At 36.2% G+C, this 25,701-nt stretch overlaps 1 protein-coding gene across 1 annotated transcript in view; it reads left to right on the top strand.

Annotated features, from left to right (window-relative positions):
* The first annotated feature begins 333 nt into the window (after positions 1–333).
* LOC136035225 (ADAMTS-like protein 5) overlaps positions 334–25,701 on the top strand; it is a 263,978-nt gene continuing 238,610 nt past the window's right edge. The window contains exon 1 of the mRNA XM_065716844.1: positions 334–470. The gene's annotated coding sequence lies outside the window, so the exon portion shown is untranslated. The remainder of the gene's footprint in view (positions 471–25,701) is intronic.

The following is a 25,701-nucleotide window of genomic DNA, read 5'->3' as shown; positions in this document are numbered from 1 at the left end:
CAAAATCTTATCAAAGTTAGAATCATAGCTCAGGTAAAGGCACAGAGAGACGGGCTTTGGGCTACTACACCCCTATGAAATCTCCAAGTCTTTCCCACAACTTTCCAGTAAATTTGCACCTCCCCTCCTGAAACAGATTTCTTCGCTCTTGGTCACCTACAAATTTCGAGCAGCATTTGATTTATAATTTGAGGTATTATTAACAGAAATTGCATATTTTCTTATATTGAGGCTAGTTGCTGCACTCAAGAGGTGCATTTGATATGTTTCACCTTTGAGAAATGCTCCGTGGAGATCTAGCAGCTGACATGCGTCCACCAGGAGGAAGAAGAACGGGTCAGAAACTTTGTCTCAGTTGTGGATGGAAGATTCAGTTCAGTTACTGGATCTTACTTGGTGAAGATAAAGGTGAACTTCGGATTCCCTGGAAATGGAATGATAATATCCAACTTTAAATGCTTGACTAATATGTAAATACCTTTTTAGATAACCTATGTATAATTGTACTGTATTTGGTTGGAGTAGAAATTATTCGCAAGTTCTTTGATATAGCCTATTCGGAAGCGAACTCTGGTATTCACCCAGATTTTTTTTTCGGTTGGCAAGAACTGTGAAATCTTTTAATATTTTGTGCGCTTTCCTTCCTTTCATAGCCTAAATAAATGGCAGAACAACCAAAGGTTGTATCCAGGGGGTTACCAATATTGAACCCCCTCCGAAATTTTTGTCTCACTCTTAAAAAAGTAACATCTTAGAAAATTTTCGCTACCCCTTTTTACTTTTTTTTATCGGCGGACCGTTAAAAAAAATAAGGTGAAAAATATGAAAATTATCACTAATTTAGCCTAAAGACAATTAAACTTGCATTATTGAAGGTTCTTATAAAGGAACATTTCATCACGTTATGCTGATAATGCTGAACACAATATGCTGATAAGATAGAAGAAAGCACTATATTTTTATAATTTGAGGTAAACCCTATCAATTACTGCATTGGCAAAACCTATGGACTTGCTTTTGGATATCGGTGTTGTGTATGGCCACTTCTTAACGGGACACTAGCCTATAAAATTCTGAAAACTACCCTAAAACATTCGGAAGTACTTACTTGTATCATCCCTAAAAATAGTCATTAGGAGATATATAACTAAGAATTTTCGACCGTTTCGGAGTAGTTTTCAAACTTTATAGTCTTTTCTTTAGAAGTGGTTCTTTCAATATTAGGCTGCTATATTCGATTTGATTAGAGGTTGGTTTTAATTTGACGTTTCACGGAGAAAACGCCAAATGGATTACCGAAATAGAAACCCCATTTTTCTATATTTTGTTTAAATAAATAAAAATAGCAGATTTCCACTGTTTCAGTGGTTAATTTGCTTTCCGGTTTGTACGTAAAAGGTCAACCGACTTAATGCTGAAAATTTTAGGTTAGTATAATTGAAATATTGTAAGATACATTATAATCAGGCAAAACCTAGTTTTGGGGAGGAAGTTTATTTTAAATTTAATTTACCGGCTATGATTCTACGTCGTTGGATTCAGCTTAGGGCAAATTGTCTTCCAATCCAGAACAGGCAAAAAACGTTCGACAAAAATAAAATGATAGTTGGTCCTGATAGGCGGTATATTTGTCCCCTTTGTAAAGATGACGATGAAGACTTGGATCATTTTCTCCGGAAATGCCCGGTGCTCTTGGATTTACGGGAAATTTATTTACATGGGATTAATTTGATGCTTCCGGGTATTCTACAAAATAGTAACCTAACCACAATATTTCGAGTGGGAGTATATATAGATAAATCCTTAATAAGAAGAAAAAATTTTATATGATTAATTTCTTTTGTAGTTAGATTAGGCACTTTTTGCGTTAAATTCTGTTTTTTGTGCGTGTTCGTACTGTTGTTAATTTCCTTGCTTGTTTGTTATTTACTTATATTTTTGTGTGTATATGGCCCACGGGTTTTCGTAATACACCTATCTATCTATCTATCTATTGTAAGATAATACTTTATTTAAACAGCTTTTATAAGTAAGAGTGATAACTGAAGGATGGGAGCATTTTGCCTCTAGATCTTTCCCGCTGAGACTGAGAAATGCATTGTCTGCGTGGTATTTTCGTCGAATTGAACTAGTCTTCAGTCGAATAAATTTGACAAAACAAAGATTATTGGTTCAATGTTACAAACTCTAGATTGAAATAGTGTAAGATAGTGCTGTATTGGTAGCTTCTATAAGCCGGAGAGACAATAGTAGGGGGGATTTTACCTCTAAATCCCCCCGTCTAGACTTTGATAAATATATATTTTCTGGGCGATATTTTCACTGAAAAACATATTTCGCTGGTATTTTCATTGAAAGAAGCAACATATTTGCCCCCCTTCCTAGATTTTCATGAATTGACGCAACTATTTATAACTTAGTAAGAGTGGTGACTGATGATTGCTAAGGAAATGACGATTAGCACAATAAAAATTCATAAAACAGGAAGGGATATATAACATATATAACAGGATTTATATGTAATGTCCAAAAAGCTGTAAAAATTTACATTTTTAGACAGAAATCAGACAGAAATAAGAAATTTAGAAATCGTGATGACGTTACCTAAGTTTCATTGTTACCCTTGATATTTATTACCAAGGTAGTATCCGGTTTTTACCCCCCCCCTCGAAGTTTCGTCTGACTCGTAAAAACGTAACAGAAATCTTATATAAAAAAATTTTGATATTTTTTTCTGCCCCCCTTCCCGAAAAAGTAGCCCCTCCGAACAGAAATCTTCGATACGCCCATTTTATTACTGCTCGCTATGAAACAGTATTACATTACGATGACGCTTATTTGCATCATATGTAACTAGTATGTATGCTGTTATTAACAGAGTTAACTTCGCGTTCATCACACTCAGACTTATGTGTCTTTCTAATTATGTTTTCTAACTTTCTTTTTATTCTTTTGTTTATCCTACTATGTTTTATACAACTATATCACATTACCGTGATGATCATTAATATCATACGTAAATAGTATGTAGATATTGTTATTAGCAAAGTTAACTTGTAAGCATTAATTGTTTATTATTTGTAGTGTTTTAGTCAACTATTTAAATAATTCGAATTATTTCAGTTATTCTAATATTTTCACTTTAATTGCCTTGTTATAATATATTTTTATATGGCAACCGTTGTATTCGAAGTTTGTTTGTTTTTTAAATCGATCCCTTAGAAATGCCAAGAATACCAAACGTCCTCCTTTTCCTCGCCCGTGTCCTCCTCTAATATATTTTAGATGGTAACCGTTGTATTCGAAGTTGTTTTTTTTAATTGACCCCATAGAAATGCCAAGAATACCAAACGTTCTCCTTTTCCTCGCCCGTGTCCTCTTCTAATATATTCTTAGTTGGCAACCGTTGTATTCAATTTTTTTTAAATTGATCCCTTAGAAATGCCAAGAATACCAAACGTCCTCCTTTTCCTCGCCTGTGTCCTCCTCTAATACATTCTTAGATGGCAACCGTTGTATTCGAAGTTTTTTTTTTTTAATTGACCCCTTAGAACTGCCAAGAATATTCTTAGATGGCGACCGTTGTATTCGAGAAAATTCTTTCACTTTTAATTTTTTTTCGAAATAAAAATTGCAAGATACGCCCTTTTGTTGTGGGAATGATGATTTAAAAATATTTCAGAATAGCAAAACCCAAATGAAGTATCATAGCAGTGATTGATCAGACTTGAAATGAAGCCAACTGGCTAGAGTAGTAAACTCTGCTTTTGAATTTTCACGATAAACCTTGAGGTAATTCTTTTAGGCAAAAGCTATTAAGCATTGCTTATACCTTTATAATTAATAATGAAACTGAATATTTAAATAAGTTACTGGACGGTTGGCTTATTGTAAGTGAACTGATAAGGGATTTGTCAGGATGAGTATGCACACTAGATTACTGAAGGGTTTCGTCACTATCATGGTGGTCGCGGTACGGCGGTAGTAACAAACCAATAAAAAATGACTTACTTCTAAACAAAATTTTAATCGGAAGTTGGCGGGGAAGACATTGAGGGGCTAGTTATGGGGAAGTCTAATGGAAGGGTTTTCCTACCTCCCTGGGTTTCGAAACATTTTTTTTTGGTATTTTTATCGGAATTGCCCTTTTTGGTACTTTAATCGAAAGAAAAAGGTACTTATGCATTAATCGATACATATTCGAGAATGTGGATCTGCAGATAAGGCAATAACCGGTTTTGGCCTGAAAATTAGCTTATAATGAGTTGAAATCTACGTTGTAGGTATATTTTTATTAATGTATAGATAGGGTATTTTGATTGGGTTAGGTTTGGTACTTAATATAATACGTTCTGTGCGCCCACCACCATAATTATTTGTTGTAGTTTTCAATATTTTGTTTCTAAATTATTCTACTTCCTTCATATCTTGGTATATTTCATTATGATTAACCAACTTCATTTCTCGAGTTTGCACCGAATAATGCACAAGGACCGAAAAAATTACTCCCCCCTCTAGATCTTGAAGATAGTGTTTTTACTTCCTCCTCCGAAATATGAGCCCCCTGAAATAAATATATACGCTCACGCCTGACCTCTCAACTCCTGAGCCCTTGATATTCCGTAACCGAGTTTAGTGTTGAATACTGTTCTAAATCTTACATGTAAAATCGGCCAGCTATTAATTTTATGGTCCTTTTGACTAATTTTTTTCGCTCGATTTCATTCCACGATTTTCTGGTGAAGGCAACCAGTAACGCCTTGATCGATTCTAGACTAACTATGTACACACAACTGATTAAAGTGATGTTCCTTTGCCAGTAATGCCTCTCTTATCGAGCTCTTTCTGTCCAATTGTTGCTTTTTGATCCAATGTGCTTGCTTAAGTTGGTCGCATGTTACTGTATATTTACTGTTTGCCGTCAACTATGCCCCAATAGTTCTTTAAGAATTGAGTCTCTGTCCGCTGAATAGAAGCGAGGAATAGATCATAGTTTTGGCGGAGGGACATCAAATCAGTTTCTTGACTTGGTACAAGGCTGAATCCAGCGAGGTGTGATCCCCTCCCTCCGAAATGTTTGTCCGACTCGTAAAAACGTAACAAAAATGAATATAAACAAATTTTTGATCCGTTTTTTAAAATTTTTTGCAATCCCCTCACGGAAAATGCTTTTGTAATCCCCCTCCCAAGAAACATTCCCTTACACGACCCTGAAATGGCAAGGTTTTTAATAAAATACCTGGACAACTTTTGAACATATCATTTTATTTTTCTACCGATAGTTGAGGGTTTGAAGATAATTAACTTGTGTCACTTTAAGAGATGGGCAGCATATTTATCTTGACGGTAGTCCACAATTGGTGCTTATAGCTCGTAAAATATATTCAGTCATATTTTTATATAAGGTGACAGCCATTACCCTCGCCCTCCCTCTAAGGTAAACTTTATCTGAAAGTTATTCACCTTTAAATATGTTTTCTTCGAAAGTCACGTTAGGTGTACTCTATGGAACAGCACGAATCAAGATTCCTCTGGCAGGGGCTCTAACTTCCTTGTTTTCCAAAAGTAATCGGTATATTTAAGAACTACTTACTAATTTAACAAAAATATTAACAAACAAATATATCACAAATTTTACCTTATCGAAAAAATCTTTTTGGCCTGTAACACAAGAAGTTTTCACATGCCTTTTTGCGGGTAAAAAGTCTTTTTTAAAGCCCTTGTTAGCCACCGATGGCTAACAAGGCTAGCCATTGCTAGCCTTAAAACATGACTAGTTTTATATGTTTTTTATCACTACCAGATGGTGGCGGATCGCTTGGGGTTGGGGAAGGGGGTATTGCCTATTCAGGGTGTGTGTGAAGTTTTCAATGATATTATATACAAATCTTTCGATTGCTAAAGGGCGACCTCTCACTCTTGGTGTGGGTCAAGTCGAAAAGTGTTTAGATTTTTTCACTCACATCTATACAAATTTCAAGAGTCAAAGAAAGTTCTTCTAATTCTTTCCTGTATTTTCTGCAAATTTTCCTTAAGTCTGGTAACACTAACCTCTTCCAAAATTCCGTTATTTTCGCAACATTTCCCACGTGCCCCCTATATCTTTCATATTGATGACCTACATGTCGTCATCGAAAAAGCCATAAGAAATTTTCCGTGGGGAGGGAAGAGGAACCAAGCGATAGCATTAGTTTTGTTTTCACCAGAATATCAATGTGCATTTTTCTCATTTTCTTCTTTGATCTACCTTATTTTTATTGCTTTCTTATTTCCAAGAGAGTCAATGGCGCTGCCCATGTTCAATCTCCTTTTATAATATACTAGCTGTTGGGGTGGCGCTTCGCGCCACCCCAACACCTAGTTGGTGGGGCGCTTCGCGCCCCCCAAGCCCCCCCGCGCGCGTAAGTCGTTACGCGCCATATTAGTTACGCGCCATTGTAGTTGTGTCCCTGTGTCCCACCTGTGAATATAGATAGATTTATATATGTGTTTCAAACTACGTAAAAATTGCGAATATACAACATTCTTGGCTTTCCCATTGTCTGTCCATATACAAAGCCGTATGTACTAATAATGACGTCATATGCAAACGCTCTTTTTACAAACAAACATGCATACACACAACTCGTTTTTATATAGATAGATAGATAGATAGATACAATACAAATTAACTACGTAAAACTTGTGAATATACAACAGTCTTCGCTGTCCCATTGTCTGTGCGTATAAATAGATTGTCAGGTTTACCGACCCTCAAAGATGCAACATACAATTGTACATTGGTAAAGCAATCTGTATTAAGATCTATACCGCATTTTTCTAGTGATTGCCCTTGAGCTTTGTTGATGGTGGTTGCAAATGCTAATCGAATTGGGAATTGCAATCTTTTAAATTGAAAAAGCAGATCCGTTGGAATCATGGGAATGCGAGGAATAAGAACAGCCTCACCCTCATAAGGTCCTGTCAAGAGTGTGGTCTCTATTAGGTTTTCCATTGTTTTTTTTACGGCAAGTCGCGTGCCATTGCAAAGCTTTGGTGGGTTGATATTTCTTAAAAGTATTATTGGTACGCCTATTTTTAGTTGTAGCACGTGTGGTGGAAACCCTGAAGGATCTATGGAATTTAAAAATTCAGATGGATAATTAACCGCTTCATTTGGTTCCAAAATACAAATTAACTGCGTAAAACTTGCGAATATACAACATTCTTCGCTGTCCAATTGTCGCTGCATATAAATAGATTGTCAGGTTTACCGACCCTCGAACATGCAACGTACAATTGTCCATGGGAAAAACAATCAGTATTAAGATCAATACCACATTTTTCTAATGATTGACCTTGAGCTTTGTTAATGGTGATTGTAAATGCTAATCGAATTGGGAATTGCAATCTTTTAAATTGAAAAGGCAGATCCGTTGGAATCATGGGAATGCGAGGAATAAGAACAGCCTCACCCTCAAAAGGCCCTGTCAAGATTGTGGCCTCTATTAGGTTTTCCATTGTTTTTTTTACGGCAAGTCGAGTGCCATTGCAAAGCTTTGGTGGGTTTATATTTCTTAAAAGTATTATTGGTACGCCTATTTTTAGTTGTAGCACGTGTGGTGGAAACCCTGAAAGATCTATGGAATTTAAAAATTCAGATGGATAATTAACCGCTTCATTTGGTTCCAAAACTGTGTCGACTGACTTGTAAAGGACTGCCTGGTCTTGAATCTTGGTCAAAACAATATTGTTGATTTCGTGGACGTCTATATTTTTGGGTGCGAGAATCGCTCTTTCACTTAGCCATTTATTATTTTTATAATTTTTTAGAATATTCGGAAATACTTTTTCAATCAATTCATTTTTGGACGTCACTAAATTACAGAAATCAGCAGGTAGTTGTATACGTCCTGAAATTGAGTCTACTGGGAGCTTTCCGTTTCCCATTGCCAGCAATTGATCTGAAAATGTTTGACCAGAGTCATCGTTTTGTAATCGGACACGCATATTTGTAGTTAATTTTAATGTTTTTACGTGTGCCCATAAATTAGAATTTTTCAGGCAAGCATTCATTTCGTCTGCAGGAGTTGATCTAGGTATTATAGGTAATGTTTGCCTGAAATCTCCCGCAAGCAATATTAAGGTGCTGCCAAAGGGTTTCGACTTCCCTCGCAAATCTTTCAAGCATTGATCCAGAGCCTCGAGCGATTTTTTGTGTGCCATTGTGCACTCATCCCAAATAATAAGTTTGCATTGCTGCAATACTTTACCCATCCCAGATGATTTGGAAATATTGCACGTGGGAGTTTCTGTAGAATGCAAGTTCAGAGGCAATTTCAAAGCGGAATGAGCAGTTCTTCCACCAGGCAGCAATGTTGCGGCTATTCCGGACGACGCAATTGCCAACGCTATATCATTTTTTGATCGAATTGATGCCAGAATCAGTTTTATCACAAACGTTTTACCAGTACCTCCTGGCGCATCCAAAAAGAAAATTTCTCCAACGTTGTTATCGACACAATGCATTATCGTATCATAAATGTCTTTTTGTTCCGACGTTAACTTGGAAATGTTATTTTGTACATACGACAATAGATCACTCGTACAGTAACTTTGTTCACGATCCAATTCTACACATGTCGAAACAGCAGCGATACGGTTAGGTGAAGGCATTCCCAAATCCTGAAGAGGTTTGTTTGCCATACTTACGCACAAATCTTCTATAACAACTAAAGTGTAGTTATAAATTTCTGATGTAAAATCAAAAGTCATATCTGACGTCTCTAACTGTTTTCGATGAAGTATATCTTCGGACATTTTTGACTTATATTTTTCCCATAACTCTGTAGGAGCTGATGGAGAGCAAGTTGTTAAAATGATGCCAAACAATGCACGAATTTGACTTGGGGTTGACGTTTCGCACGCTTCATTGATGCAGTTATCCCAGTGTTGGTCATTCTCCAATAAATTCAGAGCTTGGCATGCACTACGGTAAGTGTCATGTATAGTACCATTTACAGTCCTCAAATACTCAAAGGATGTCGGACCGGGTACATTCACCAAAAGCAGGCGTAGAAAGAAGCATTCATGTTGATTGGGGTGAACGGTGTAGAGTCTTCCTATCGTGGTATCTTTGAAGATGGTAGGTTGGCCGTCGACTGACTTACCCTGTTTTCGACGTTCAAATACTTTATTTTTAGTATTCCACGTGTAATACGAAGGCACTTCAGTATACAGCAGTTTTTTTGCAAAAGAATCATTTTTGCAAAGCGAAAAAAAAGCTGTTAATGTTGTATCCGGTGGATTCAGGACTCTTTGTTGCACGTTGGTTTCCGTGAAATAAACACGTTGACCATTCTGTAAATGTACCGCTAAGTGAACAACAGCTGGACTACGTTCATGTATCGGAAATGAAAGAATTCGCCAAACAGCTTCATTACTGCTTATGTATCTTCCAGCCTGATATTCTACGATTTCATCGAAATCTTTGATTTCGGACTGCAAGCCAAAAACTGCCATGTCACTGCCTTTGTTGACGTATTTACATATGTATTTGATTGCCTTTACGGAGTTACAGTATTCAACGTTTATGTGTGCATTAAATGTTTTTGATAATAATGGGGAATATGGAACAACCCACTGGTTATCTACTTCGATGGTGGTACCGTTACGCTTCTTTATTATTGCTGTTTTACCGCCATCTTCAGTAGATCTTCTTCTATATTGTGGGTAACCATCATTGCCAGTAATTGTTTTGGGTACTAAAAGTCGAGGATATTGCTTTGTGCACCTTCCTTTGGCCATGCATGGTGAATTTTCGTTCAGTGCACCGCAAGGTCCATGTATCATATTTTTTACAATAATATCATGTAACCCCTTATCGACATTTTTATCAGGTATTTCAGCGGAAATCACATCATCAATTTCGTTCGAAGTAATTTTTTTATGTAGCCAGATTAGTATATGTGCGTGTGGCAAACCTCGTTTTTGCCATTCCACTGAGTACATTCAGCATCGCACTGACCCAAACACTTCATGTTTTACAAGGTAGTTTATCAGTGATTTCAACTTTTGCCGGAAGACACGTGCCGTAATGTCATGCCTATGAACCGCCGATTGTCCTTGAAGTAAAAGCTGCAGTATCTCGTCCCAAGATTGATTACATGTAAATGTAATAAATAAATCTGGACGACCATAGAGACGAACATACGCAATAGCATCTTGAGCATATTCATGCATATGACGGGGACTGCCAGCATATGACGAAGGTAAAATTGTTAATCTTCCAACGTTTGTGGTATTACCGTCATTTATAACTGCATCTCGCAAATGAATGTATTGTTCAGAGCGGAGCTTGGTCTGATTCAGGCGGATATATAGCAAACGTTCTGATTCAATTTTAGCATACATATCCACGACAAATTGGTGAAACAATTCACGGCATTTTAAAATATAATTTTCTTCATCCTGCCGAATCATTAGTCTATAGGAATAATAATGCATTGCACTGCATTTCTTATTCATTTCTTTGTTGGTGGCTGGATTCATCAATTTAATATTAAAGTGATAGCCGTCGGCTCCATCCCAAAAAATGATAGGATATTGTAGGGCATCGTAGCATCGATGAGTTTCAGCAATTCTTAACAACTGAGCGTTTCGCTTATGAAGAATAATATCTCGAGGTAAAAACTGATCACCGACCATAATGATTGCCACTTCGTCGATAGTCGGAGCATTGTATCTACGCACATGTTGGCCAGGAGGCGTTTTGTCAGCGGAAATAACAATTTTATGCGTATCAGTAGGCATCAAATCGATGGCTGTTTTGAACAGACGCACTAAATTATTATTTTCGTGGAAAAGATGTTGCAATTGGGAAACGATTGTCCTTTCAACGTTGGGAGAAATTTCTCTATCAGCCTCAAGCCTGTTTCCCTGCTGTTCTTTTGATTCCTCGGCACGCCTTCTTTTTTCACTTTCTCTTTTAGCAGCAAGTCTGCTTTCGCGTTGCTCTGGTAGTTCCTCGGCACGCTTTCTTTTCTGACTTTCTCTATCAGCAGCAAGTTTTTTGGCATAGACTCTTTGAGCATCTTCATCAGTCATTGTAAACTTAAACATTAATAGATTTCTACGTGAACATATGTCTTATATAACTTGAATGACGTCACCGTCAAAGCAAAAATGACGGCAACTAAATTCATGACGTCAGCCGACACAGAAACATGACGTCACCTGACAACTAATTTCATGACGTCAGCCGACACAGAAACATGATGTCACCTGATCCACAGATCCACAGACAGACAACTTATTTTTATATATATAGATTAGTGTATTAGTGCCTATCTTGTCACCTTCAGTACTTATCTATTCAGCATTCAAAAAAGTGCTTTAGAGCTAAAAAAGTGTACAGCGGCATAGTTTCAAACGAATACGGTACTTTCCACAACTCGTATAATAATGTCTTTTTGGTCTTCATTATCATGTCGGAAAATACAAGCTATGTAATTTTTTTTTTTTTTATCATTGGCCAAATAGCTATATTGCTTAATTTGGCATTTTTCTTAGTAAAGTCATTCTCGTTGCTCATTGCACATGCATTTTCGTGGCATGGATCAATCCTTCAAACTTCAGGCTCTCTTAATGTATCGAGCTTAGCCAATTAAGTTTGATACTATGGTGTGCACTTGGTCAAACTAGAAACTACAATTCAATTTTAATCTACAGTAGTATATTCGAATATACCTTAGTCTTTCGAGTTCGAACCGATTGAGCTTAATCATGTAATTTCAAACCTATCGAGTGGAAAAGGCCAAAGTAGAAAATCGGATTTTACTTAAATTTACAATAGTATATCCGAATACACATTCGAGCTTAAAGCAACTAAGCTTAATCAATTAAGTTTAAATCTATCGGGTGCAATTAGTCTAACTAAAAAATTGAGTCCCATTTTCAGCACATGTAAGATCCAGGCGAAAGATCATACCACTAAAAAGGGCAATTAAGACGATATTTTGTAGACCAAAAGCGTTGTTGACCATTTTTGGTCCGATAAAAGAGCACCGAAACATCGCTTTTTGGGGATTAGGTTTTTTGTATGTTTTCATTGTGTAAAACGACTCTTCTTGATATTTGTAGCTGATGATCAAATTTACGTATCTGCTCATCTTTATTTATTACGGCTTATCATGCAATTTATCATTGATTGATCATGGAAGCCCATAGAGGTAAGGGGTTGCTGGTGGACAAGGTGTCGACATGACATCTGGTGATGACAACAAGTTAAATTGCTATGGTCATTGTATTCATCATCGTTGGAGTACTCAGTTCTAATCCTTAGTGGGGGGAGGAAGCAAAAGTAACTTCTTAGGTCCTTGTCACTTTCGCTAGAGAAGCCTTTTTGTACCATCATTAAGATGGTATAGTCGTTTATGCAGGGATGACACGATCGTCGTCATCACTGTCGCTTTCGTTTTTATTGTTATCTCTAACTCTCTTTTCTATACTGTGTCACTGGTCTTTGATAATCATCATCGCGATTAGTCATTCTGCGTTCTATTTATTGACGTGTTTTTTTATGAGCATGATGATCAATCATGGTTGCAGCGGTAGCTGCAATTTAGTAAAGAATAAACCAGGGCCCATTGTAACCATAAATAAAAAAAGTCGTAAAAAAACTGACTTTTGAGAAAATAATGCCACTTGTAACTGATTCAGGAATTGTAATTATTATCTTGATCAGTCTCAATAGTAAAACTATAACTAAAATCTACTTTGGAAATCCTCGTTGATGTTATCATTGTTGAAGTCATCGTCGGTCACTATCATAGTTGTTTGGTAGCACATTTATTTGTTAGGATGACATTGGCATCATCTACAATCATCATTGCCCTCTCAGATATTTTGTAAAAATATGTGGGAAGGGGTGTTATTAGTCAAAATAGAAAAAAGGTGAGGTTTGAAAATTGTTAACCAAGAAGTTGATGCCTTGAAAGTTTATTTGTATTTTTTTTTTCTTGAAGAATGTATTTTTTTTTTTGGTGCAAGCTCTTATATTTATGCTATATTATTACGTAGTACTTCTACTCCTCCCAAGTTTTCATGATTCTCATGAGATCTCCCGAAATAAAATGAGAAATCTCCCCACAAATTAACGTTCCTTAGTACATGGGCTTCAAACCGTTAATTTTACCAATATTAATAATTTTTTTGGGGGATGGGGTTTTGAAGAACCCAATTTTCTTTTGTGCAGATTCTAGGATAGTGGAAGTGTCGTTCGAATTTTGTGACTCCAGTCTTGCAGTTTAAGCTCTTAAATTTAGGGGCAAATCCATTGGAATTTGAATCCCCTCCCAGTTCCGCAAATTAGCGGCTCAGTAAAACACAATAGGGGGTCACAGTTCTGTAACTAAACCAGAAGATTGTCCCTTAAGTCTTATAACATATTCCTTTTTTCCCTTTTTACGTCTCAGATAAATGGATTTTATGATCCATCCACATTTGTTACGGTTTTAGAATTTCATTTTAGCTGAGCGAGGATATATCAATTGTCATTTCTGTCGAATGTTTTATGGTTACGGTTCAAAGCCTTATCCGAGTTTCCAAAAAATGCCACATGCCTATGCTATCTCGTATCAAAAATTAATAGCGAGAAGTTTCAGGTCCTTTGCAGGGTTGCAAGTCGACAATTTTAGAGCATTGTCCCCATTTTTTGGTCTCATAAGTGTCCAAAAAGGGGCAAAGTAGGTCCTATTCAAAACAATAAAACGTAGGAAGCGAAGAAAAACGAGGTACATCACAGCCAATGAAAACAGAGAAAAATGGAAAAATTTCGGCCGAGGCCTCCTCTTTTTATGGTACTTGGTAAATACCAAGTGCCATAAAATGATCGCAAGTTCTGTCGGTCTGTCGGTCCCGGTTTTGCTAGTTTAGACACTTCCAAATAAGCTAGGACAATGAAATTTGGCAGACGTATATGTGACCAGACCAGATTCAATTAGAAATAATTGTTTCCCCGATTCGACCTTCTAGGGGGGGGGGGGAGTGAGGACAGTTAATTCGGAAAAATTAGAAAAAATGAGGTATTTTTAACTTACGAACGGGTGATCGGATCTTAATGAAATTTGATGTTTAGAATTATATCGTGTCTCAGAGCTCTTATTCTAAATTCCGACCGGATCCGGTGACAATGGGGGGAGTTGGAGGGGGAACCTAAAATCTTGGAAAATACTTAAGAGAGGAGGGATCGGGATGAAACTTGGTGGGAAAAACAAACACAAGTCCTAGATACGTAATTGACATAACCGGAACTGATTTACTCTCTTTGGGGGAGGGTTAATTCTGAAAAATTAGAAAAAATGAGGTATTTTTAACTTACGAAGGAGTGATCAGATTTTAATGAAATTTCATATTTAGAAGGACCTCATAAATCAGATCTTTTTATTTTAAATCCCGACTGGATCCAATGTAATTGGGGGGAGTTGGGGGACCGGAAATCTTGGAAAACGCTTAGAGTGGAGAGATCAGGATGGAACTTGGTGGGAAGAATAAGCACAAGCCCTAGATACGTGATTGACATAACCGGACTGAATCCACTCTCTTTGGGGGAGATCGAGGGGGTGTTAATTCGGAAAAATTACCAAAATTGAGGTATTTTTAACTTACAAACAGGTGATCGGATCTTAATGAAATTTGATATTTAGAAGGATATCGTGTCTCAGAGGTCTTATTTTAAATCCACCAGATCCGGTGACATTGGAGGGAGTTGGAGGCCAGAACCTAAAATCTGGGAAGACGCTTAGAGTGGAGGGATCGGGATGAAACTTGGTGGGAAAGACAAGCACAAGTCCTAGATCTATGATTGACATACCCGGAACGGATTCTCTCTTTGGGGGAGTTGGGGGGAGGGTTACTTCTGAAAAATTAGAAAAAATGAGGTATTTTTAACTTACGAAGGAGTGATCGGATTTTAATGAATTTCATATTTAGAAGGACCTCGTAGCTCAAATCTCTTATTTTAAATCGTGATCGAATCCAGTGTCATTGGGGTAATTTGGGGTAAATGTCTAAGTTACAATAAAAAATGGCTAAGCTTAACACATAGATGGGGAAATTACAAAAAAAAAGAAATGCAAACTTATTGAGAATTGGGAGGCTTAATTTAATTAATGGATGCCGATTCTTCAAAACAACAAACTACACAGGACTATTAAAAACAAAATTGCAATTTCAACTAGAAAAAATTATGACTGAGACACTAGAAGTAGCTATGATCAACAATAATCATTTAGCTCGAAATCACAAATATTGCACATGATTCCTTTCGATTTTGGAGGGTTCAGCCGTTGTTTCAATCCATGGAGCTAACTTACATAGAGGGGTCAGCCAATTAATGGTTTAACCGTTTGAAATCAAAACACATTAAGTGCGAGAGAAGAATTTTTAGTAACCTTTCCTGTGAGAACAAAATTTTCTTAGATGTAAATTGCTTTTTTGGAGGAAGTCGACCTATTATTGGTTCGGATAGGAAGAACTGCCATTATTCAGTGGTTGTTCAACTGCCGTTGTGTTCACGCAGGGTTGTCTCCTCCACGGCTGTTGCTATTGCTGAGGAAAAAATACGGTACTTGTATTATTTTCCGGCCACACTCAAGAAGTGAAGTTAGATTAATCATAATGAAATATACCAACATATAATGAAGATGTAATATTTTAGTGCAAAATTATGGAAACTACAATAGAGAATTAGTGAAAATATGCCGGCCAGAACGCATTATATTAAACACCTTTCCTTACAAACTCTACATGTTAAATATTTATTTAAAATATACCTGCATAGTATTTTGTCTAGCTCAGGCTAAGCTGATTATCTCCGAGTGCACACATATATGCAGAGAGAAACCGGTTTTATTACAGAGAGAAAATAGAGCGTGTTAGGGATATCCTACATATACCAAAAATACAAACACTAATTTGTAATGTTGTTGCTTCTGTATTGAAAGAATTTTTGGGAACGTTACCTAATTGCACGGTAAAACTATTTTGTCGTCTGACTAAACTGCTTGATACTAAAATCACTAGCTCAGCTGACAAATTAGTTGGCAACTAAATGGGGCAACCAATCTAAAATTCGTCCTGTGTGAACGTCGAGTTAGGTATTATTGTGCCCGAAATCAATTTTTACACTTTTTTGTTTTTCGAAAATGAACGATTATAACGTAAGAAAGAACCCTCGGCCTAATCTTTATCTATTATACTTATTTGTAGAGGAGGTTGAGAAGGGCAAGAGAGGTAGAGGAACGCATATAAGAGGAGGTAGAGGAGAGCATGAGAGGTAGAGGAACGCACATAAGAGGAAGTAGATGGGAGCAAGAGAGGTAGAGGAACGCACATAAGAGGAGGTAGAGGAGAACAAGAGAGGTAGAGGAACGTACATAAGAGGAGGTAGAGGAGAGCAACCGTATTCCCGACTAAAAATACGTTCTTAGACCACACTAAGACGTACGCTCGACAAAAAAAATGATTATGATTTCAAGAAATAAGGGCGATTCTGAGCCAGTTGAAAAAAAAGCGAAAGCAAAATGACGAAGCAGATATTTTGGCAAGGATCTCAACCAAACCGTTCTCAGTCCTTAAAACAGAAAAAGAAACCTTTAGAAGTTAGCGATCATTGATTTAGTTTTTTCATTTGTTTTGGTTCAGTGTTTCCTCTGTCTTATTCTAATTAACTTCAGAAGGTTGGCGTTTCTTTTTTTCTGTGTTGAGCAGTGAGGACGGCTTGATGGAAGTCATTCAACTCGCTTAAGATAGCCCTCGTTTCTTGGTTTCCTGATTATTCTTATGCTCTATTTTATCAAACTCTGGAACACAATTTTTAATTGCCAGGCATGGTGGAAATAATCCAATGGCGCAGGATCAGTAGACAATGCTTAGGAAACCTTAATGGATAGGGGATTCGTTCGATAAGACTCCCCCAGTGTTGCTAGATACATCTTTCGCTAAAGGGCTGTATGTTCTCTGTCTTATAGAATCGTTTTATGTCTATACCTCTTGTTCTACCTCTTGGTTTGTACGAAATGATTCGTTCTTAACCCCATTTCTGCTGACCGAGATCAATTCATAATGAATCTTATCAATACAAGTTTCATTAACTCAAAGATGAAGACTTTCCAGATGATAGACATTCCAACTGAATAGACAATATGTATTTGGGTATTTTCAATCTGAACAAAACGAAGCTCAAGCCCCTGCTGTGTTCCTGTTCAGTCTTGATGACATGCCTCACCCCCTGTTGCTAATGTTGGCGTTAATAGTGAAGCAATATTTTATAAGCCTTTCATCAATATGTCAGGGGTTCGTGTTGTGTATGTAGCATTATTAAGTAAAGGCTCACACCAGGAATAAACCAACAAATCTGTTCGGTAAGGGCTTACACCATACTGTTGATCATAGCGAACAGTAAGTTAAAAACAACCCTTTTCCAGTAGTAGGCAAAAACCTTGGGTTAGGGCAACGGATAAATATCTGTAAACTCTGGGCCAAGCCTCCATTTTCTTAGGCCTGCTCTTTCAAGGAATTTCAGCCTTTGAGCCAAATATAACCTAAAAACTGAGATCACTTAGTACTGCCTTACACTATGCAGTGTTAAGTGAGTTTTGATTTTTAATTAAATCATAGTTTTATGCTAATTCCAAGGTTTACCATTCATTGGTTAGAATTATCTATTAATACTTGCTGATAAACCACCATAATTATAACACTGATAGAACTTATGCTCCATTAGAAAGAATATAAATCAAATCTTTTAACAGCAGAGGTTCGTAACAAGTGTGTTACACTTGTTACAAACAGTGGAAAAAAAAACCTTGAAAGGAGCACGGTCTTGGTGAAAATTACACAATCAAATTCAAGGGGCATGGAAACCCTAGAAAATAGGTTTCACCCTTAAGGATAGCTATGGATAACAAGGCCGTCCTAGCCGAGTGGATTGGTGCGCTGGATTTAAGATTCTTTGTCTGAGAGGGCAAGGGTTCGAATCTTAGTGTACTAAATTATTTGGTTTGGGACGGGGGTCCGTGGTGTGACTGTAAGCTCATCCAGAGTCGACTCAGCTCTAAATGAGTACCTGGAGAAATCTGGGGAAGGTAAACAGGAAAAGTGTGCGAAAGCACATACTGGTTGGCCTCCCAGCCCCCCATTCCACTTCCTGGCTGAAGGACCAAGAAACGGAGATCAGCACTGCCGGTAGGGACTGTAAAGTTCAATGTCGCACTCTTTACTTTTTTTTAATGGATAGCATCTAACAAGTAACGCGCGTGACAATTCACCTAAGCCTGGAGAAAAACAAGCATGTATTGAACAGGTAGGCCCAATTCAAATTAAGTTGCGTTCAAAAGTTGTCAGGACTTTACTATATGAGTGAAGTTGGTGGATTTCTCGAGTCATTATGTTATTGTCTTTCAGGCGCAATTCCAGGTGGCTGAGAAACTTTGGGTTTAATTCTTAATGCGGGCTTTTTCTATCTTGTAAAATAGTGGAGTTAAGTTTGCAAAACCTGAACAATGACCTTGGAAGATGTTTTGAAGCACCTATTCCCGCCTCTTCGTCCTCAAAAGGTTCGCCTTTCGATGAACTTACACTTTGTGTTAGAAAGGCAAATTTTCAAAAATAGATCTAAAGCACACATGGGGTCCAAGCAAATGGTTTCAAACCTGTCAAATTTTACTTATTCAAAAAGTTTTACAAAATTTGGAATTATGTGTCTTTACTTCGGAAAAAAATCTAGGATGGCTCAAAACTCTTCCCAAATCATTGAAATTGTTGTATTGAAACTAACATCCAAATAAAAGCATACTCAAGCCTAAATCAAGCAAAAAAAGTTTTGTTTTTTCCCAAGGTTGAGACGGGTATGGACAGGTGCAAATTTTGGGCATAGCTTTAGACTCCCTTTTTCTCGTTTTGGCCCAGTACGTCTATGCCTGTCATTAGTTCTATTTCTGCCTTCAACATTCCTCAGTATGTTTTGATTACTTTTGTATTAGATTTCAACTATAATCAAAACCCGCAACGCATCGCCAGCTCCTGTGTGAAAATTACAGTTACAAGAGAATTTGAATTTTAAAAAGAAGAAGAAACATGGTATGCAATTACAAAAACTATTACTTCTTTTTTGGATGGTCATGAGATAGCTTTTGTTTTGCTTTTCTGGCTAGTCAGAGCATAGATTCTTTACTTCTTTAAGAGTAATGACAATTAAAAATGGAGCAACTTTTATAAGCAGACGAACGATTGAAATTCCTGTCGGCAAAGCCGTATCCTGGGAGGTGGGGTTTGGCCACCCATCCGTCCTGATGTTTTAACTGATTCGATAAAAACCTAAAAAATGTAAAGCGAATTTCCTATGTGTTTTTTAAGTTTTTTAGATACTTTTGTATTATATAATACATACTCGAGAACTAGTATCGCGATTTATGAGACTTTACCAGGTTTTCATGGTGGATATACCAGACAATTAGATTTGGCTGGCTGGAAAAATACATTGTAGCTATATCTTAATTAAATATTTAGTTGGTATTTTGGTTAGATTAGGTTAGTATAGGTTATGTATACAATAGAATGCGCTCTGGGCACAATTTCACTAATCTTTGTTGTAGTTTTTACAATTTTCCTAATAAAGTAGTATATTTTCATCGTATTTCGTTATATCCATTAGCATTGACCAAACTTCAAACCTCGAGTGTATATTATACATTACACAAGTACCGTTTTATATTGTGCACCCCTCCCCGAACAAAAATCCTGGATGCACCCTTACTTGTTGGTAATTGTATTTTTTCCTCATATAATTGGTAAATATCCATAACTAGAGAAAACTGATTATTATCGTATAAAAATAAATTGAAGATGTAAAACCAACCAAAAAGCCTAGAAAGCTATGTAAGAGAGCAAAAGTCACCATATCTCGGGGTCACAGTTTCGAACGTAGCGTTCCATTTTTTATCTGTCGCTAAGTCAGCCGCAAGGCCAAATCCAGGGGAGTTGGGTTTGAATACCCCCTCCAAAAATATGTGTTCAACTCTTAAAAAGGTAACAGATATGTATGTAAAATAAATTTGATGCATTTTTTAAAGTTTTTTTTGTCTCCCCTCCCCAACAAAAATGCCCCCAGGCCTCCGCTCCACAATCTTACGGGTTTTTTTTTCCAGCCTGCTAATGGAAAACACTAGGGAGAATGAAATCCCTCTATGCACATAACGATTCCACTGTTGTTTACAACATAGCTTATAAAGACCCTTTTATTAAGCAAACCCCAGCCTTTCTTTTATATGCACCTGCTATTAAAAAGCGTCGAAAATCTCATCAGTCATAGCGCAATTTTTTCTAGAATACGTGATATGCATATGAAATGTTTTGTGGTTATATGACTAATAGATTTGATTACTACATTATTGGCTAAAAAGGGGCTGAGTTCTATGGCAGGCGGGTGTATTTGACTTGGGATTCTCGTTTTACCATTTTCACTTATTAACTTCTTTTTTGCTCTCGGTCCAAACCTCCATCCTTACCATAATTGAGACTAGTGTTTACAGCAAATTAATAAATGTTGAAACCCCTCTAAATCATCCCCCACGTCATACCAAAGTGGCATTTGTGTTTAACTAAAAATTGAATAAGTTGACTAATTGAAAGTTTTATTTAACAAATTAATCTTTATACATTCGGAACAAATCAGTTTAAACGAAAGAAAACTTAGATGAAAATTAGTATCATATTAAACTAGTAAATCTACATATCGGTTGTTGTTAATGTAACAACATGAAAAAGAATTTAAGGTATTTCATTTTTTATTTCTTACATGTTGTAAGTAGCAAAAAAACAACAACACATATCTGTCCAAAGTATGCTTCGTTTTTGTCAAAGCATAAATAGCAATCTAGTTCTGAGTAAGAGGGGCTGGGGGGGGACATCAAGCTTAATCGTGCCTTTCTTTTCGTTTTAATTTTTACTTTATTGTTCGCTATAGTTTCGGTTTGTCTATTAATTTAAGGATATTTTTGGTACAACTCATATATATATATATATATATATATATATATATATATATATATATATATATATATATATATATATATATATATTATGTGCCTGCTTATTATAGAATGAGAAAAAAGTAGAGTACCTAATAAAAAAAACTATGAAGACCACGCTGCCTTTCCATCACAAACACCAAAAACAAGAAGAACAATAGGGAATTTTTTAAGACAATGGGAATCAAATTAGAATGAATGTTAATGTAGCAGAATCCGAGAAATTATTAGTAAATAAAATAAATGAAAATTATGACTTAATAGAAGTTTCAGCAACAGGATTAGATTGTGACGTTTTAATGACCTTGGTTAAACTTTGTAACAAGTATTCAATGTATTTCCAATTCCGTAATTCTTTTTACCAACAAATAAATGGCCTACCCATGGGTGCGCCTCTCTCCGAGTTACTGACGAATATTTATGTAGAGCATATTGAAAATTGGGTATATTTTTTTAAACATATCTTTTGGGGACTTTAAATGGATGACGTAATTTCACTTTGGAACTATGGGGAAAATGAACTTAGGGGTTTTTAAGAACACCTTAATACATATGATAGGAATTTACAGTTTACCTTAGAAATTGAAATTGCAAATGAAATCTCATTCCTATATGCTCTAATTATTCGTAACTTAGATGAACTCAATTTTACTATTTACAGAAAACCAACACAACACTATAGATATTTACATTTTGAAACAAACCACCCCTCACAAGTTAAAAGAAGTGTCGTAATATCTCTCGTCGATCGTGCCCTAAACATTTGTTCTGATTCTTACATCACAGCTGAACTAGACTTTATCAGGGACATACTTTTTGGAAATGGGTATCCTCTGTTATTTATTAATAATACAGTTAACCGTAGAGTGAAAAGACACTCCCATAAAATCAACGATAATTTACCATGTGGGAATCCCGATAAGCCCCAAAACATAATTTACCTCCCATTTATCCCCAAAATCACTAGAAATCTTAAAAAAGAAGGCACACAAAATAATCTGTATGTTGTATTTACCAATAACTTGAAAATCACAAATTTCCTAAATTTGTGATTTAGGAGGCATAAAGCAAATAGTTCGAGAGGCAATTAAAATCAGACTTAAGATTAATAATAATATTTCCTTAAATAGGGATTTAGGAGAATATTCACTGAATGCTCTATACACAAATTTAATTAAAAATGACCTTACGAAATATTATAAAAAACCAATAGATATTAACACAGAACCTGTCACAAATAGACCTATAAGATCAGCCGCGAAAAAAGCTTGGCTGGCATTAAAAACGTGCTTTAAATCATCTTCTTTCATTTCAATGAATTGCCTGGTTTCATAACAATTTATTTATCAGTCCTGGTTGAACTTCGCTGAGGTAAGGATGCTGGGACTGTTTTGAAAAAACGGTTCATTTTAGCTTTATTGATTTTATCCTCGTAAGTTTTTTTTTCTTATTTGTATTGCTAAGGACGGCCCTTGGACATAGGGCCGAAATATTCATTTTAATTTGTTTCCCACTGTCTTAAAAATTCCCTACTGTTCTTCTTGTTTTTGGTGTTAAGTACCTAATAAAGAAGGAAAATCAAAAATATGTCATGTATTTCATTTGTCAAATGGCATGTATGTCAAAAGTATTATTTTAATATCCTTGGTATTTCAATAAGTCTTTTTAATGCTGTCAAATATTATTAGTTAGTTGTAGTAACGAATTACTAGTAGTCGAGGTGGAAGAAACTGAGCGGAATTTGCCGTGGTAGGAACAGTGGCGGCAACGCTAATCATTACATTAAACCAAGTTTTTTTTTATCGGTATGAAAAAAATTTAATCTTTCTGTTTCTCCTTGAGGCTTATGGAATAACAAAGACTCGATTGTAGTCTAAGTAGGAAAAAAAAACATGAAGAAGTGATGTAACGCATCTGGGTTATTTCTTATTTTTTGACGTGTTTACATAGGCCTTTCATTTGGTTATTGCCTGAGTACTTGGAACTGTATTGCAGTGGATGGTATACAGGGTTGCCATTTTAAGAGATGTGTCACTAGTTTTAGGGATTCCTTTTTATCCTTGATAGATTTTTCTATTCTTGTGACACTCCAGAATTTCAAGATTTTTACGTTTTTACTATAATTTTCCGTATTGGGATTTAACTTACGTGTTTTTTGCTTTGTAATCCCCCCCCGCCATTCCGGGGTCGCACTAAATAAATTTTGATGTGTATGCCTATATGTTTTGTAAATTTAAGACCTGGCTTTTACAGACTTTTGTAATCGAAGCCCACCCCCAAGAACATATCCAGGAAGGGGTAGGAGGGCTAGTTTGGATTGACCCTTCCCCCTGAAGTAATAAAAATGCATAAAAACACATTTTGATTTTTTAAAGTTTTTGAAAGTCCCCCCCCCCACCTGAAAAAATTTTTGGGTACAGTCTGGACCCTAAAAAAAATCTTGTATATTAGCTCGAAAACACGTCTTTCAGGGATATCCGGAAAGTAAGCAAGGAAGACGACTTTGGGTGCGTTTCCCTCCCAAAACTATATGTTTTAGCGATTATATCTCGCAGTTTCATTCATTTAACATGTACTTTGCCAATAATTACATTTTCTAATTGTCATCCTCCCATTCCCAAATGAATCTCATATAGTTGCTTGCCACCAGCATTTTTATCATTCAATGAAACCCAGTGTTACTTTCATCATCAAACTTGTGAGTGAGGAGAGCTTACAATCCATTCCGTGCGAAATAGCCAATACGAAAATGAATTAAAAAAACGAAGAGATGGAACAGCAACAAGAGTAATTTTCTGTCATTGAATCATGAAAGAAAACAGATATTTCGGCAGGGGCCTCCAAATAAGCCGTTTTCAGTGCTGAATAAAATATAAAAGAAAAATACCTCTTTAAAATGGCCAATAATAAATACCAAACTTGAAGTAAAAAGAAAAAAAGGAGCCACCTTCTGATAAAAAATTGAACATCCTTGATGGCAGATTTTAGCTAAATGAATTTTGAAAAAATTGGAGTCAAATAATAAGCTTATGAAAATTTTATATCTGTAACTTCTGACACACAGTGTTGTCCCCTTAATATATTATGTTTAATGTCCCATCTTCGGCTATGCGTGCTTAGTTGTCTGTGTTTTTTGTATCGTGATTTAATCAATCATGAGAGGGGCTAACGGCCCATCTTCTTCACGTTCTTACAGAAACAGAGGCGGAAAGTGTCATCCTCCAGAAGCAGGATTTGTCAGATAACTCCCTCTCTTGACAAAATTCAAAATGGTGACCGGAAAACTAAGTGGATGGCGTGCTGGGTTGAGAATCCCTTGTCCGAAGGGCGCGGGCTCGATTCCTGGCGTGGCCGGTTATTTGGTTTGGGACGGGGGTCAGTGGCGTGAATCTTTAAGCTCAGCTAGAGTCAACCCCAGAATACTGCATAGTGTGATAGCTGATAGTTAATTATGAAAATTGGATTCAATTGTCCTCAGTCTTATACAATTGAAACTTACTTGAATCCAAATTCTTATATGCTTGACTTTTTATTTTAACTTGGAATAACATTTCTTTATGTCGTGTATAATTCTTACAAAAAGGTTTTCTTCAATACCAAATAAGTTAGTATATCTAATTTATTTCAGTTAATAAAATTATTTAATATGATCAGTTGGCATATTTAGAATAGAATCAATATATTGAATTTATCCTTTATTTATGTTGAAAACAATTTTAAATATATATCGTATTGTTAAGCGAAGCTTGCCATCAATAAATTAATAATTGAATTGTAAGCTAGTAATATTGATTTTAAATATAGTTATAGATGTAACAATATAAACTTTATAATGTAAATAAATATAAACATTATGAATTAAATGTAACAAGTGGAAAACTTCGATATTCACAAATAGAAATGGCCATACTCTTTGAATCTTAACGAAGAAAATTTGAATGTAAATTTTAATTAATAATAATGAAATAGTAGTTATGATCAAACAGTTCGTGGTAACGAACTGTAGTAAGGAGCGACCCGACTCAATAGTAACCAAAACTCTAAAAAATGGAATGTTGATATCAATACCTACATCAAAAGAATCACATTTTAATGCTGATTTTAAATATATAAGTTTCATCAAGTTTAGTCTTACCCATCAAAAGTTACGAGCCTGAGAAAATTTGCGTTATTTTAGAAAATAGGGGGAAACGCCCCCTAGAAGTCATAGAATCTTAACGAAAATCAGACCATCTGATTCAGCGTATCAGAGAACCCTACTGTAGAAGTTTCAAGCTCCTATCTACAAAAATGTGGAATTTTGTATTTTTTGCCAGAAGGCAGATCACGGATGCGTGTTTATTTGTTTTTTTGTTGTTTTCTTTTTTTTCTTTTTCCCAGGGGTGATCGTATCGACCCAGTTGTCCTAGAATGTTGCAAGAGGGCTCATTCTAACGGAAATGAAAAGTTCTAGTGCCCTTTTTAAGTGACCAAAAAAATTGGAGGGCACCTAGGCCCCCTCCCACGCTAATTATTTTACCAAAGTTAACGGATCAAAATTCTGAGATAGCCATTTTATTCAGCGTAGTCGAAAAACCTTATAACTATGTCTTTGAGGACGACTTACTCCCCCACAGTCCCCATAGGAGGGGCA

Source organism: Artemia franciscana, chromosome 14 (genome assembly GCF_032884065.1).
Source record: "Artemia franciscana chromosome 14, ASM3288406v1, whole genome shotgun sequence".
NCBI classification, from domain to species: domain Eukaryota; kingdom Metazoa; phylum Arthropoda; class Branchiopoda; order Anostraca; family Artemiidae; genus Artemia; species Artemia franciscana.
The sequence above is the reverse complement of the archived record's forward strand: the minus strand, read 5'-3'. Positions and strand labels throughout refer to the sequence as shown.